The 11,458-nt window shown below is 38.0% G+C and overlaps 1 non-coding gene across 1 annotated transcript; it reads right to left on the bottom strand.

The window, feature by feature from the left end:
• Positions 1–687: 687 nt before the first annotated feature.
• On the bottom strand, positions 688–795 carry LOC130958246 (small nucleolar RNA R71). Its single transcript, XR_009077378.1, has one exon. It is a non-coding gene; the product is annotated as a small nucleolar RNA R71 (small nucleolar RNA).
• Between the last annotated feature and the right edge of the window lie 10,663 nt (positions 796–11,458).

Below are 11,458 nucleotides of genomic sequence, written 5' to 3' on the forward strand. Positions count from 1 at the left end.
TCTCAATGCACAATTCGAACTCTATCTGATTAAGTTCGAATTCTTCTACCTCTTCCTTCTAATTTTCTTCTTCTCTGACACCTCAAGGAATCTCTATACTGTGACATAGAGGATTCCACATTTTCTTGTTCTCTTCTCTTTCATATGAGCAGGAACAAAGACAAAGGCATTCTTGTTGAAGCTGACCCTGAACCTGAAAGGACCTTGAAGCGAAAGCTAAGAGAAGCTAAGGCACAACTCTCTGTAGAGGACCTAACAGAAATCTTCAAAGAAGAAGAAGACATGGCAGCCGAAAACAACAACAATGCCAACAATGCAAGGAAGGTGCTGGGTGACTTTACTGCACCTACTCCTGACTTCTATGGGAGAAGCATCTCTATCCCTACCATTTGAGCAAACAACTTTGAGCTTAAGCCTCAATTAGTTTCTCTAATGCAACAGAATTGCAAGTTCCAAGGACTTCCATTGGAAGATCCTCATCAGTTTTTAGCTGAATTCTTGCAAATCTGTGACACTGTCAAGACTAATGGGGTTGACCCTGAGGTCTACAGACTTATGCTATTCCCTTTTGCTATAAGAGACAGAGCTAGAATATGGTTGGACTCACAACCTAAAGAAAGCCTGAACTCTTGGGAAAAGCTAGTCAATGCCTTCTTGGCAAAGTTCATTCCACCTCAAAAATTGAGTAAGCTTAGAGTGGAAGTCCAAACCTTCAGACAGAAGGAAGGAGAATCCCTCTATGAAGCTTGGGAAAGATACAAACAATTGATCAGAAAATGTCCTTTTGACATGCTTTCTGAATGGAGCATCATAGGTATTTCCTATGATGGTCTGTCTGAACTATCCAAGATGTCTTTGGATAGCTCTGCTGGAGGATCTCTTCATCTGAAGAAGACGCCTGCAGAAGCTCAAGAACTAATTGAAATGGTTGCAAATAACCAATTCATGTACACTTCTGAAAGGAATCCTGTGAACAATGGGACTAATCAGAAGAAAGGAGTTCTTGAGATTGATACTCTGAATGCCATTCTGGCTCAGAACAAAATATTGACTCAGCAAGTCAATTTGATTTTTCAAAGTCTGTCTGGAATGCAAAATGCACCAAGCAGTACTAAGGATGCTTCATCTGAAGAAGAAGCTTATGATCCTGAGAACCCTTCAATGGAAGAGGTGAATTACATGGGAGAACCCTATGGAAACACCTATAATTCTTCATGGAGAAATCACCCAAATCTCTCATGGAAGGATCAACAGAGACCTCAACAAGGTTTCAACAACAATAATGGTGGAAGAAACAGGTTTAGCAATGGCAAGCCTTTTCCATCATCTTCTCAGCAACAGACAGAGAATTCTAAGCAGAACCACTCTGACTTAGCAACCATGGTCTCTGATCTAATCAAAACCACTCAAAGTTTCATGAATGAAACAAGATCCTCCATTAGAAATTTGGAGGCACAAGTGGGACAGCTGAGCAAGAAAGTTACTGAACTCCCTCCTAGTACTCTTCCAAGCAATACAGAAGAAAACCCAAAAGGAGAGTGCAAGGCCATCAACATGGCCGAATTTGGAGAGGAAGGAGAGGCAGTGAACGACGCTGAGGAAGACCTCAATGGACGTCCACTGGCCTCCACTGAGTTCCCCAATGAGGAACCATGGGAATCTGAGGCTCAAAATGAGACCATAGAGATTCCATTGGACTTACTTCTGCCTTTCATGAGCTCTGATGAGTATTCCTCCTCTGAAGAGGATGAGTATGTCACTGAAGAGCAAGTTGCTAAATACCTTGGAGCAATCATGAAGCTAAATGACAAGTTATTTGGAAATGAGACTTGGGAGAACAAACCTCCTTTGCTCACCAAAGAACTGGATGACTTGTCTAGGCAGAAATTACCTCAAAAGAGACAAGATCCTGGGAAGTTTTCAATACCTTGTACCATAGGCACCATGACCTTCAAGAAGGCTCTGTGTGACTTAGGGTCAAGTGTAAACCTCATGCCTCTCTCTGTAATGGAGAAGCTAGGGATCTCTGAGGTACAAGCTGCAAGAATCTCACTAGAGATGGCAAACAATTCAAAGAAACAAGCCTATGGACTTGTAGAGAATGTTCTGGTAAAAATTGAAGACCATTACATCCCTACTGATTTCATAGTCCTAGAGACTGGGAAATGCATGGATGAATCCATCATCCTTGGCAGACCCTTCCTAGCCACAGATAAGGCTGTGATTGATGTTGATGGAGGTGAACTGATCATTCAAGTGAATGAAGAATCCTTTGTGTTTAAGGCTCAAGGATATCCCTCTGTCACCATGGAGAGGAAGCATGAAGAGCTTCTCTCAAAACAGAGTCAAACAGATCCCCCACAGTCAAACTCTAAGTTTGGTGTTGGGAGGCCACAACCAAACTCTAAGTTTGGTGTTGAACCCCCACATTCAAACTCTAAGTTTGGTGTTGGGAGGTTCCAACATTACTCTGAGAAAATGTGAGGCTCCATGAGAGCCCTCTGTCAAGCTACTGACATTAAAGAAGCGCTTGTTGGGAGGCAACCCAATGTTATATTTATCTATTTTCCTTTGTTATTTTATGTTTTCTGTAGGTTGATGATCATGAGAAGTCACAAAATCAATTGAAAAAGCAAAAACAGAATGAAAAACAGGAAGAAAAATAGCACACCCTAGAGGAGGAACCTACTGGCATTTAAACACCAGTAAGGCTAGCAGATGGGCGTTTAACGCCCAGTCTGGCACCATTCTGGGCGTTTAACGCCAGAAAGGGGCACCAGACTGGCGTTAAACGCCAGATATGGGCAAGCACTTGGCGTTAAACGCCAGAAATGGGCACCAGCCCGGCGTTTAACGCCAGAATTGGCTCAAAACGCATTTTTTTCATGCCATTTGGTGCAGGGATGACTTTTCCTTGACACCTCAGGATCTGTGGACCCCACAGGATCCCCACCTACCCCACCACCCTCTCTCTTCTTTCTTCTTTTGCTCGAGAACGAGCAAACCTTTTAAGTTTGGTGTGGTAAAAGCATTGCTTTTTGTTTTTCCATAACCATTTATGGCATCCAAGGCCAGAGAAACCTCTAGAAAGAGGAAAGGGAGGGCAAAAGCTTTCACCTCCGAGTCATGGGAGATGGAGAGATTCATCTCAAGGGTGCATCAAGACCATTTCTATGAAGTTGTGGCCTTGAAGAAGGTGATCCCCGAGATCCCTTTCAAACTCAAAAAGGGTCAACTTTGATCAAAGGTTGGACCAAGTCCTCACAGACATTTGTGAAGAGGGCGCCCAATGGAAGAGAGATTCAAAAGGGAAGCCGGTTCAACTGAGAAGGCACGACCTCAAGCCCATCACTAAGAAAAGGATGGAGCAAACAAGAGATCCCACTCATCATGAAATCCCTGAGATACCTCAAGGGATGCACTTTCCTCCACAAAACTATTGGGAGCAAATCAACACCTCCCTAGGAGAATTGAGTTCCAACATGGGACAACTAAGGGTGGAGCACCAAGAACATTCCATCCTCCTCCATGAAATTAGAGAAGATCAAAGAATCATGAGAGAGGAGCAACAAAGACAAGGAAGAGACATTGAGGAGCTCAAGCAATCCATAAGATCTTCAAGAGGAAGAACAAGCCGCCATCACTGAGGTGGACCCGTTCTTTAATCTCCTTGTTCTTTATTTTCTTGTTTTTCGAGTTTTCATGCTTATGTTTATCCATGTTTGTGTCTTATGATCATTAGTGTCTATGCCTTAAAGTTATGAATGTCCTATGAATCCATCACCTTTCTTAAATAAACAATGTTCTTAATTGAAAAAGAGAAGAATTGCATGAATTTTGAATTTTATAACAGATTAATTATTTTGATGTGGTGGCAACACTTTTGTTTTCTGAATGTATGCTTAAACAGTACATATGTCTTTTGAATTTGTGGTTCATGAATGTTGGCTCTTGAAAGAATGATGAAAAAGGAGACATGTTACTGAGGATCTGAAAAATCATAAAAATGATTCTTGAAGCAAGAAAAAGCAGTGAATACAAAAAAAAAAGAAGGCGAAAAACGAAAAAACGAAAAAAAAGAGAAAAAGAAAGAAAGAAAAAAAGAAAGAAATAAAGTTGTGATCCAAGGCAAAAAGAGTGTGCTTAAGAACCCTGGACACCTCTAATTGGGGACTCTAGCAAAGCTGAGTCACAATCTAAAAAGGTTCACCCAATTATGTGTCTGTGGCATGTATATATCCGGTGGTAATACTGGAAGACAGAGTGCTTTGGGCCACGGCCAAGACTCATAAAGTAGCTGTGTTCAAGAATCATCATACTTAACTAGGAGAATCAATAACACTATCCGGATTCTGAGTTCCTAAAGAAGCCAATCATTCTGAATTTCAAAGGATAGAGTGAGATGCCAAAACTGTTCAGAGGCAAAAAGCTAAAAGCCCCGCTCATCTAATTAATACTGATCTTCATAGATGTTTTTGGAATTCATTGCATATTCTCTTCTTTTTATCTTATTTGATTTTCAGTTGCTTGAGGACAAGCAACAATTTAAGTTTGGTGTTGTGATGAGCGGATAATTTATATGCTTTTTGGCATTGTTTTTAGTATGTTTTTAGTATGATTTAGTTAGTTTTTAGTATATTTTTATTAGTTTTTAATTAAAATTCACTTTTCTGGACTTTACTATGAGTTTGTGTGTTTTTCTGTGATTTCAGGTATTTTCTGGCTGAAATTGAGGGACCTGAGCAAAAATCTGATTCAGAGACTGAAAAGGACTGCAGATGCTGTTGGATTCTGACCTCCCTGCACTCGAAGTGGATTTTCTGGAGCTTCAGAAGCTCAATTGGCGCGCTCTCAACAGCGTTGGAAGGTAGACATCCTGGGCTTTCCAGCAATATATGATAGTCCATACTTTGCCCAAGATTTGATGGCCCAAACCGGCGTTCAAAGTCACCCTCAGAATTCCCAGCGTTAAACGCCGGAACTGGCACCAAAGTGGGAGTTAAACGCCCAAACTGGCACAAAAGCTGGCGTTTAACTCCAAGAAGAGTCTCTACACGAAAATGCTTCAATGCTCAGCCCAAGCACACACCAAGTGGGCCCGGAAGTGGATTTTTATGTCATTTACTCATCTTTGTAATTCTTAAGCTACTAGTTCCCTATAAATAGGACCTTTTACTATTGTATTTTCATCTTGGTTCTTCTGGTTCCCTCTCTGGGGCCGAAACCAATGATCACTCTTGTTCTTATGTATTTTCAAACGGTGGAGTTTCTACACACCATAGATTAAGGTGTGGAGCTCTGCTGTACCTCGAGTATTAATGCAATTACTATTGTTCTTCTATTCAATTCCGCTTGTTCTTGTTCCAAGATATCACTTGTTCTTCAACTTGATGAATGTGATGATCCGTGACACTCATCATCATTCTCACCTATGAACGTGTGACTGACAACCACCTCCGTTCTACCTTAGATTGGGTGAATATCTCTTGGATTCCTGATACACGACGCATGGTTGATCGCCTGACAACCGAGCGCTCGCCTGACAAACGAGCCAGCCATTCTGTGAGATCAGAGTCTTCGTGGTATAGGCTAGAACTGATGGCAGCATTCAAGAGAATCCGGAAGGTCTAACCTTGTCTGTGGTATTCTGAGTAGGATTCAATGATTGAATGACTGTGACGTGCTTTAAACTCCTGAGGGCGGGGCGTTAGTGACAGACGCAAAAGAATCACTGGATTCTATTCCGGCCTGATTGAGAACCGACAGATGGATAGCCGTGCCGTGACAGGGTGCGTTGAACATTTCCACTGAGAGGATGGGAGGTAGCCACTGACAACGGTGAAACCCTTGCATAAGCTTGCCATGGAAAGGAGTAAGAAGGATTGGATGAAGACAGTAGAAAAGCAGAGAGACGGAAGGGACAAAGCATCTTCATACGCTTATCTGAAGCTCTCACCAATGATATACATAAGTATCTCTATCTTTATCTTTATGTTTATTCATATATCATCCATAACCATTTAAGTCTGCCTGACTAAGATTTACAAGGTGACCATAGCTTGCTTCATACCAACAATCTCCGTGGGATCGACCCTTACTCGCATAAGGTTTATTACTTGGACGACCCAGTGCACTTGCTGGTTAGTTGTGCGAAGTTGTGTTTATGCCATGGTATTGAGCACCAAGTCTTTGGGGCCATTATTAGGGATTATTGAGTTGTGAAAAGTAGTGATCACAATTTCGTGCACCAGACAACAACACTTGTTGCTAGAGAAGATGGTCCACTTCAAGTGTTGAAAATTATCAAAGACAATTCCAGCAAGAATAATTTTCTTAATAAGTATTATAGTCAAAATGTGTTTAGTGTATCTAACTTTTTTTCCTTTTGATATATATGCAGATTTGAGAATGAATATTTTTGAAGAGGGAGAGAATGATCTGAATACGAGAATAATTATACTATGTCGATATTGGATATCAAGGAGACCAAGAGTTCGAGTAAAAAATAGTAGTGCTGAAATGGCGACACTCATAAGGTCCATTAGATTAAATGAGGACATCAAGAAGTCCAAGAATTCGTTTGAAATTCATTGGAAGGCATACAATTAGTATTAAATTTGAAATTATTTAGTTTTGATTTGTTGTTAGGGATGTTAAAAGATTTGATTTGTTTAGTAATATTTATAAGTGTTTTAAATTTAAATCAAATATGATCTAATTTAATAAGATCAAATATGATTTAAATTAGTTATCATATTGATAAAAGAACTATTGTATAGCTTGGAATCAATCGAAACAAGAATCAATTCGTTGGTAGCATAGTCCAAACCAACAATGAATTCTCTCAATCAAATGTTTACATATTCTAATTAACCGAGAGTATTTAAACCTCGGGTCGTTCTCCCTAGGAGTTGCAATGAAATGTACATTTATTGGCTATGAGAGAGCATGGGGAATTGGGAAAGCAAGAGAAGCAAAAGAGGAAATAAACATGCAATGAATGTAAATGGCAACTCAAAAGCAAGAATTGGGAAATTTAGGATTCCTATCCTAGTTATGGACCACAAACATGGCAATCGTGTGGGGTCAATCTAAATTAGTCAATCCTCCTTGAGAATTAGTCAAAAGGGCATAATTGATCTCAATTCATAAGTCCTAATCAACTGACTAATTACTTAGTGAAAGACTAGCGTCAATGGAAACCAAACCAATTAGCCATTCCCACACTGTGCGGAATGGACATCCATAACTCAATTCCACATAAACACCCAATTTCTCAACCAAGAGTGTGGAAACTAAACATGCAAGAATTTAAATATCAAAGCAATAAAAGTCAAAGCAATTAAAATGCAAGGAAAGAAAACTTCAAATGCAAGAAAACATCTTAGCAAGTAATTGAGAGCTAAGGTTACCTATCCTAGACATTGACCACAAACATATGATGATTATGAAGAGTTAATCCTACTTAGTTAAGCTTACATCGAAGATAAGTCAAATAGGCATAGTTGATTTCAATCTCTAAGTCCTATGTCAACACTAATGGGTCACATAGAGTCAAGGGAGACCAAATCAACTAACTACTCTAAAGTATCAAACAAGAATGGACATCAATGACTCAAGGATCACCGAAGTCATCAATCCCAAGCCAAGAGTGGAAAAAAAACTAAGTAAAAACTAAGCCAAGCATTTTATCAAACACTTGGTGTGCATGAAAATAAAATAACATTAAATTGCATTAAAATAAATTCTAAAGCTATCAAAGCAAGAAAATAACAATAACAACTAGAGAAAGCAATAAATGAACATGAAACATAAATTTGCATTAATTAAAATTAAAATAACAAAAGTGTTCATAAAATGGAAAATGACATAAAAGAGAAATTAACAAAAGAAATGAAGAAGATGAAGACAAGAAAACATAGAAATATAAATGAAACTACACTAAAACAAGAATTAAAGTGTTGAAATTAAAAGAAAACTAAGCTAAAAACCCTAATTCTAGAGAGAGGGGGGAGCTTCTCTCTCTAGAAACTAAGAGAAAACATCATAAAAGCTAAACCTAATTGGCCCCCACCCCTTCATTCCTATTCACTTTGGCCTTAAATAGCTTCAGAAAATGAGTTGGATTGAATTTTGGAGGCCCAGAATTTGCCCCCAGCGATTTGCCATTAATGACCTCACGTATATGCACGCGTGCGTAAGCACGACCTACTGTGCGTATGCACAGTTGCGCAGAATTCCCATCATGCGTAATATGCTTCCAAACTCCATTTTCTTCATGATTTCTCCCCTTTTGGATGCTCTTTCTTCACTTCATCAACCCAAACTTGCCTTGAAAAACCTGAAATCACTTCACAAATGCATCAAGGCACCAAATGGGATCAAAGTGAATAAAAACTAACTAATTTAAGCACAAAAGAGCATGTTTTCACTTTTAAGCACAATTTAGGGAGAAATCTCAAAAGCATGCTATTTAGGTGAATAAATGTGGGTTTATGTGATGAAATCTACTCAAATCATACCAAAATATATCGTAAAATATGGACTCATCGATTCTCCTACACTTAAACAATAGCATGTCCTCATGCTAAACACAACAAAAGGAGAAGAATGAAAGGGTAAACATTTTATTTATTGCAACTACTTATATGTATGCAACTAAGCTAAATGCTATCTATATATATCTATACTATAATTTCTATTGAGTTTGGTAAAAAACAAACAAAAGAATCTCATCAATCCAAATAGAGGCTTAGGGCCAAGACAAAGCAAATATAGCAATATGAACAATACCTAAAGATTTGATTTGAAATTTTCAAAATTAAGTTCAACAACTTGCAAGAAGACATGATAAGCAATGAAATCATAGAATTGAGCAATTGAAACCCTCACCAGATGTGTTTACACTCTAGCCGCTCAGTGTTTAGGGCTTAATCACTCAATCCTCCCTTAATCATGTTTCTCAAAGATTTGCAAGTCGTCTAACAATCAACTAACATTTGATGAATGGATGCAAATATCATGAGGACTTTTGAGGGTTGTAATGGGGCTAGGGTAAGGGTAGGATTAATATGGTTAAGTGGACTTAGTAAATTGGATCTTTGATTAGCCCAAGTATCCCACCTAATCCTATATCATCCTATATACATAACAAAACAACCTAACTACCCATTTATCCTTTTCTCACATTCACTCATGCATGCTTCTTTTCAATTCAACCACATATGCATCTCTTATTTACATTCTTATTATTATTATTTCTTTTTCTTTTTCTTTTTCTTTTTCTTTTTCTTTTTTTTTATCATACAAGAGAGATGCCTATGTTCCAAGTAATAAATGCATGAGTGTTTTTCCACTTTTCCAAATACTCTCAATGGATACCCCAAAGAACTAACTACCAATGTTTTCCCACAAATTCCTCCACACTTGATTAACACACACACACTCAAACCCAAGCTAATCAAATATACAATTCAAGGACATAATGGTTTTTCACTTAGGGCAAATGATGTGCTTAAAATTAGAACAAATGGGAATTAAAGGCTCAAAAAGTAGTTTACAAGGATAGATGTAAGGGTTGGCCATATGGGTTTGTGAGTTTAATTTCAAAAAAAAAAAATAATGGCCTCAATCATACTAAATGCATTCAAAACATCAAATATAGGACATAAAGATTCAAGCAAATCTAAGATTACAATCATAAAAGGAGTATAACACACAAGAACAAATATTGTGATTGAAAATGTGTAATCACACAATTAAGACTCAAATCTCACTTGGTATTTTTGTTCAAGCTCTTTTCTATGTTCCATAAAAATACTTCAAGCAAGTTCAAAAATAAGTTTTCAAATCTAATCAATGGAATGCCCAAAAAGAGATTTTTTTGAAAATTTTTTGTTGTTTTAACCAAAATTATTCAATCTAACATGCAACATGCAAGTATGTACTACCATAATACTATAAGCATTAAAGAAATATATACAAACAAACCAAACAAAGTACAAATAAGAACAAAAATTGAAAAAATTGAAGAAAAAGAACAAAAAAAGTATTGCAGAGTGTCTAAGAAAAGAATTTTATCCCCCTCGAAGTTGGCGATCCTCCCCCATACTTAATTAATGCACGGTCCTCCGTGCATGCACACTATCCGGGGGGGTGAAGAGCTGTGAGGCTCCACCTTTAGCTGGTGGGCTCCAGGGGTTCCGGGTTGCTGTGTAAACAAACAAACAAATAACAATTGAGGAAAAGTAAGATGTGTGTGATATGATAAAAGACAATATGTGTATTCTAAATGCGTGCATAATTTAGAACACAATACATTGGTCGGGTAAAATGATAACCACAAAAGCAAAGGAAAGCATGTTTCTCAATCAAGTAGCCTAGGTTGCAAGTAAAGAATAAGCAAAATCTTAAGGCACAAGCAACCCTAGGTAATCACAACTAAAGTGAATTGAGTATTTGAAATGTTGGATATTGAAATTGTGCAAGTGAAACGCAAAATTAATAGAAAATGGCACAATTAACAATAACCAATTCAATGATAAAAAGAGACTACTTATTCATTCTTAGGAATAATGAAATAATCACATGTGTAAGGTGCTTGTTACAAAAAGTGTCAAGCCTTGATAAGAATAAAGTCAAATTGACTCCAAAAAATGCAAAGCATTAACAAGGAACAAATACCTTGTTATGTGATTATATTCACTAAAAACCAAGATGAATAAATAGTTCAACTCAATTCATTAAATTCATTATGCACTTATAAGAATTTCACCTAATATGCAACATGTAAATGTGCAAATCCAATTAGGTGTTAGTAATTTAAGGCAAAGTATAAGTGCATTGATGAAATTCAATCAAGAAGCAACCCAATTTAAGCAAACACTTGCAACTTATTTAATTAACAAACAACTAAAGCAAAACTACTATAATTACTAAAGTAGAAATGAAATGCAAAGAAAACAAAGTAAAGAAAGTAGAAAAGAGGGCAAAAGCAAGAGAAGAGAGGGTGGGAGAAAGAAGAACAAAAGAAATAGAGAGAAGAGAACAAAAGAAGTGTAGAGGTGAGAAAAAAGGGGCGTGCGCACGCACAGGCATGTGTGTGTATGCATACTAAGCGAATCAGGGAGGGGTGTGCGCACGCACCAGGTGTGCGAATGCTATTAGCAGAAAGGGAATCAAGAAGTGTGCGCACACACAAAAGTGTGCGTGCGCACAAAAAAGTAAAAGAAATGGAGGGTGAGCGGACGCACAAGCGTGTGCGAGCTGTAAAACCCGGTTAATTAACGGCTAATTAACCCATAAATGAGAATTTATTCTAGAAAGCCTAAAATGTGATTTTTATGGCTAAATGTGATAGAGGAGATTGAGACAAGAATTTTGGTACCAATTTTATAGAATTCGGACCAAGATTGGACCGAACGGGCCAAACCGGGCCAACCGGACCCAAAGTGGGCCC

Source organism: Arachis stenosperma, chromosome 10, assembly GCF_014773155.1.
Source record: "Arachis stenosperma cultivar V10309 chromosome 10, arast.V10309.gnm1.PFL2, whole genome shotgun sequence".
In the NCBI taxonomy this organism is placed as follows: Eukaryota; Viridiplantae; Streptophyta; class Magnoliopsida; order Fabales; family Fabaceae; genus Arachis; species Arachis stenosperma.